At 37.7% G+C, this 5,930-nt stretch overlaps 1 long non-coding RNA gene across 2 annotated transcripts; it reads left to right on the top strand.

The window, feature by feature from the left end:
• Positions 1–464: 464 nt before the first annotated feature.
• On the top strand, positions 465–4,092 carry LOC142177511 (uncharacterized). 2 transcript variants are annotated; one of them, XR_012706014.1, is made up of 2 exons: positions 465–2,374; positions 2,474–4,092. It is a non-coding gene; the product is annotated as an uncharacterized LOC142177511 (long non-coding RNA). The 2 variants fall into 2 exon arrangements; XR_012706013.1 differs by having other exon boundaries at positions 2,449–4,092.
• Positions 4,093–5,930: the final 1,838 nt, after the last annotated feature.

Here is a 5,930-nt window from a genome sequence, read left to right as displayed (position 1 = left end):
GCACGTCGATATTAATTTAGTTTTCTTTTTTTTCAGTAAATTCTGTTAGTAATAAGAGTAATGTTGAGCCAAAAGAATAATGGTGGAGGCATCTTTATTCAAATAGGTGGACAGAGAACACATTTATACCAATTCCAATACTTCACGGATAGTTTTGGCCCTTTTTTCATGGTATGATAGCTCAAGCAATACATTTCATATGTGAGTAAATTCTATCTTAACCCCTTAACCTTTTAGGGTAGGAAAACAATACCTCCTCACCTTTTGAATGGGAAAGAGAACCCCCCTCTGACCCAAAGTCAACCCAAAATATAAAAAATAATCTTGCCGGAGTTTATAAAATGTCATTATTATCCCTTGTTTGTAGGGAAATATTTAAGGATAAACTATAATTTTATCTTTCATTACAACCTGATAATTTGTTGTCATCTTGTTATTTTTCATGAAGGGTCTTTTGTAAGAACTACAATTATTTATATTTTATATCTTCTCGAAATGGAGATTCATCAGTTTTTGATCTATTTTACATGATTTAAAAAAAAATCGTATTTAAAATTTCTTACCTGCATATGAAACATGTTTTTGTTAAACCAAGATATAGTCGATTAATATATAAATTTTAGAGTGAATGTGAGATGACATGAAGATAAGTAATTAGAAAGAAAATCATTGACAGACACAACATTAAGGAAATGATAGACAAATTCAAATTTATGAAATAAGTTTATAGTTCATTCTCAAGTAGCAAGTCCTTTTTTATTTCTAGCCCTTTCCTTTGACGAAGGTCATTCTTTGAAATTTCAAATGGAACAGTCAGCCATGAATTTCATTTTAAAGAAGAATGATATTAGCAATCCTTGTAGTATTTGTTATACCTGTGAGTGGGATTAACCCAAATAAAATAGCAAATCAGCAAAACTTTGACAGTGTTGGGCCAACAAACTCTGTTAGACGAAGTGATCGGGTCAAAAATCCTCTCAGAAATTAACTGACTTTATCTGAAAAAGCAACGTGGGAAAATAATTATTTAGTGAGTAGTGGATATTGTAATTGGGTGGAAAAAGTTGAAGAAATTTCCCTATTCTGTTTTATCCTCTCGGTAATTCTTCATAACTTCCTTTGCTCTTTCAATCTTTCCTCTTTCAATCTTTCCTCTTTCTGAATCTTTCTCAGATCTAGGATTATTATTGTAATAGTTGTTTGTTAGTTTATGAATTAAATCTAGACCTTCCTGTTATTACATTGCTCTATTAAATTGGGTTATAAAATTTGGTGCTTTCATTGACTTGTCTGTGATTCCGGACTTGAGAAACAAATGTTCTGATGAATCGTTGATGGAGATACGCGAAACACAGTTTGGATTTTCATGCGACCTTGCTGATTTTCGAACAGCTCTGGCACAAAATCAAAAGGTCATGTAAGATATTTTGTCTCAAATGGCTGCTTTCTCTTTACAACAGCGTTCACCCAGACTTAAACCTTCATGTCATCATAGTCCTGAACCAACGCTATGCCAATCATCACACGGGGTGTCCTATCCTACTTTACGCCATAAATCGGCACTAGTGGAGTTTGGCCATTTTAATGGTGATAATGCTGAGGCCTGGGTCTTCCAAGCAGAGAGGTATTTCGAATTTTATTCCATTGAGGATTCTCAAAAGTAATCCTTGCTTCATTTTATCTAGATGAAGAAGCTTTAGATTGGTACCAGTGGCTTTATAAAAATAAGCAATTGATCAACTGGGACCATTTCGCGGAAAAATTTCTTTGCTGGTTCAAACAATGCTCCTTACAGAAGCCAGAGGGAAATTTGGGAAAACTGTCATTCGACCACTATGGTTGAATATTTAGCCAAATTTGAAGCTATTTCCACCGAAACTGTGGCCCTGCCGGATCACTTTTTGATCCAATATTTTATTTTTGGGTTGAGGACAGATATTTAGACTGATGTTTTGGTAGATGAACTAACTATACCGGAGCAAGCTATTTCTCTAGCCCATAAGTATGAGAAAAAATATTTGGTAGCCAAGGGAAATAATACATAATTTTCTTACTCCAAACAACCTCCTCTTTTACCTACTCATTCTACTTCTAACCCGCCATTGCTGCCAACTCCTCCTTCCACATTAGCCTTACAACCACCACCTTTTTCCTCCACTTCGACCTTTAAAATTCCACCGAAACGCTTAACCCCAGCAGAAATTTAACAACGGCATGAAAAAGCATGTGCTATTATTGCGATGAGAAATACTCAGCCTCTCACAAGTGCAAAAAATTTCCTCAATTGTTACTTATAGAGGATGACTCCAATGATTGAGTTCCTGAATCCTTTATCCCTGGCGATATGCTGGTAGATGAATTGCAGTCTCTTGAGGTAAAATCTCATTCTACAATTTCATATTATGATCTAGCAGGTGGTAATTCTCTGACTATATTGTATTTTACTAGACATGTTAATAGATCTTCAGTACAGGTTCTCTTGGACAGAGGGAGCACCAATGATTTTATTCGGCCTCGAGTTGCTAAGTTTTTGAACCTAATAGTTGATCGCACTTCTAATTTTCCAGTTGTGGTGGGTAGTGGTCAATGACTCAAATGTGAAGGTGTGACTCGAGCGGTTAACCTCACCATTCAAGGTTGCACCCTTACTTTAGATCTGTATGTGCTCTCTATGCATGGTTCAGATATTGTTTTGGGAGTTTCATGGTTGGCTACTCTAGGACTGGTGGTTACTGATTATAGTCAACGCACATTTGAATTCTCTTTACATAATACTAGACATAGTTGGGTGGGGAACCCTCCTATTGATGTTCAACTTCAAGGATTATGACGTTTAACTTCAGTGGATGCGATTGCTTTATTCTATCGGCTTGAGGTAATTCATGACTCAAGTCCTTCTTGAAATACTTACCCCTCTGATCTTACTGCAGTTATGTTCGAGTATCAGGATGTGTTTTGCAAGACCATGATCTTCCCCCATCGCGTGACCAAGACCATGCTATACATCTACATCCTAACTTTGAGCCTGTGAATGTCAAACCTTATCGTTATCGCTATTTTCAAAAACAAATCATGGAAGATTTGGTGGCTTAGATGTTGAAAGAAGGTATCATCAGGCAAAGCACCAGTCCCTTTTCTTTCCCAGTGCTATTGGTTCGGAAGAAAAATTATACATGCAGTTTCTATGTTGATTATCGGGACTTTAATTCCATCACAATGAGTGATCTCTTTCCCATTCCTACCATTTATGAATTATTTGATGAACTGAATGGTGTCACATATTTTTCGAAACTGGATTTACTATCTGGCTATCATCATATTCGAATTCGCCCTGACGATATTCCGAAAACAATATTCTGAACACATGAAGGGCATTACGAATTTTTTGTCATGCCATTTGGGTTGTCTAATGCTCCCTCTACCTTTCAGGTAACTATGAACTTGGTATTTAAACCGTATCTCAGGAAATTGCTCATAGTTCTTTTTTGTGATATCTTGGTTTATAGTGGTACATGGGAAAACCATCTGGAACACCTAGCAGTTGTTCTTCGTCTACTGCGGGAGAATAAGTTAGTCGCCAAACAATCCAAATGTCTACTTGGACTTTAGAGGATTGATTACTTGGGCCATGTCATATCTTCTCAAGGATTGGCTGTAGACCTGGCCAAAATTGAGGTGATTAAGAATTGACCAGTTCCAAGGTCTATCAAAGAAGTGCGTAGTTTCTTGGGTCTCGTTGGGTATCACCAATGTTTCATTCATCAATATGCACAGTGGATGGTCCATTAACGGATTTATTTAAAAAGGATGCCTTTGGTTGGACTGAACGACAACAACATGCATTTGAGGCGGCCTTGAAAAGTGCCCTTGAATCTGCTCCAGTCTTATCTTTGCCCGATTTCTCTAAAGAATTTTATGTGGAAACATATTCTTTACGTATTGGGGTTGGTGCAGTATTATCACAACAAGGCTACTCAATTGCCTATTTAGTCAAAAGTTATGTCATCGTATACAGAAAGCCTCATCTTACTAGAATAATATGTTAGCAATCACACAGGTTGTTAGTAAATGGCATCAGTATTTGTTGGGTCGCCATTTTGTCATTCACACAGATCAACATCCCCTTAAGAATTTAACAAAACATGTTATTCAGACCCCTGAGCAACAAAAATGGTTGACTAAATTGGTTGGTTATGATTTTACCATTTTGTACGAGCCTGGAAAGACCAATTTAGTAGCTGATGCTTTATCTCGGACCCCTGCAGCTTCCTTTCATGCCATTTCTAGCTGCACCTTTGATTTAATAGCTAATTTGCGGCAAGAAAATGTGAATCATAATGAGTTGTTGGCTTGGAAATAGAGTATTCATGAGGAAGCGGAGACTCCTTCCCCTTTCCTCTTTAAAGATAGTCTTCCTTTGTATAACGGTAGATTGGTTATTCCATCCGATTCCCCTCTTCACGTTGAATTGCTCAAGTAGTTTCATTCTTCGCTGGTTGGTGGTCACGCTGGGATATCCGAAACTTTCCAAAGAGTAGTTTTTTTTATTGGAAGGGTTTAAGACAAGATGTCAAAACCTTTGTTGCTTTTTGCCAGACCTGCCAGGAGATGAAAGACATTCTTAAACATCCAACATGTCTTCTCCAACCATTACCTGTTCTAGATTTGGTTTTCGAGGAGGTCATAATGGATTTTATCACGTCTCTTCCCAGCTCGAAGGGTAAATCTACTATTCTTACCATTGTGGATCGTCTTTCTAAATATTGTCATTGTATTGCCCTGTCGGCCACTTTCACTGCCTATATTGTAGCTGCGACCTTTGTTTCAGAAATCATTCGACTTCATGGCCACCCTAAAATTATTCTCACTGACTGAGACCCAAGGTTCATAAATATATTTTGGAAGGAAATCCACAAAATACAAGGTACTACTCTCTCCATGAGCACGGCCTATCACCCACAAACTGATGGCCAATCAGAAGCATTGATCGTTGCTTTGTGGCTGATACCCCACATGAGTGGGCACCATTATTACCTTGGATCGAATTTTGGTACAATACTTCCTATCAGACCGTTGTTTCTATGACCCATTTCCAAGCTTTGTATGGCAGAGAACCGCCCATCATAGCTCGGTATGTGCTTGGCACTTCTTCCAAAGAATTGGTAGAATGTTACATGATTCAAAGGGAAGAAGTTATGGATTTGTTGAAGCATAACTTAATCAAAGGCCCAACAACGTATGAAGGAATATGTAGATAAGAAGTATCAAAATGTTGAATTTGCAATTGGAGATTGGGTATATGTTAAGCTAAAATCTTCCATGCTGCAGTCTCTTCGCTTACAGCGATATCATAAGTTGGGAACGCATTACTTTGGTTTATTTAAAGTTATCAGATGAATTGGGGATGTTGCTTACAAGCTTGAATTACCAAAGGATGCTCATATTCACCCTGTGTTTCATGTCTCTAAGCTGCGTTGCTGTGTTGGAAATTCAGATATGCATGACTATAACGACCCGATCGGTCGTTTTGAGCACTTGAATTTCGTTCAGCCATTTGAAGTCTTGAGTAGCTTCATATGATGTATTATGACTTGTGTGAATCGTCGGTTTTGGTTTCAGGTTAATCGGAATTGACTCGGGAGAAAGATTCTCAACTAGGACGCTCTAAGTTGGAATAGTTGACCAAGTTTGACATTTGAGTATTTGACCTCGGATCGGAGTTTTGATGGTTCCGTTAGGTCTGGATGATAATTTTGGACTTGGGCGTATGCCCGGATTTGCATTTGGATGTTCCTAGAAGGTTTCGGCACTATTTGGCGAAAGTTGGCAATTTGAAGGTTTGGAATATTTATATGTTTGACCGAGAGTTGACTTTGATGATATAATGTTTGGATTTTTGTTTCGGGAATTGGAATAGCTTCGTTATGTCA

The sequence above is a fragment of the Nicotiana tabacum genome, chromosome 23 (assembly GCF_000715075.1).
Source record: "Nicotiana tabacum cultivar K326 chromosome 23, ASM71507v2, whole genome shotgun sequence".
In the NCBI taxonomy this organism is placed as follows: domain Eukaryota; kingdom Viridiplantae; phylum Streptophyta; class Magnoliopsida; order Solanales; family Solanaceae; genus Nicotiana; species Nicotiana tabacum.
The sequence above is the reverse complement of the archived record's forward strand: the minus strand, read 5'-3'. Positions and strand labels throughout refer to the sequence as shown.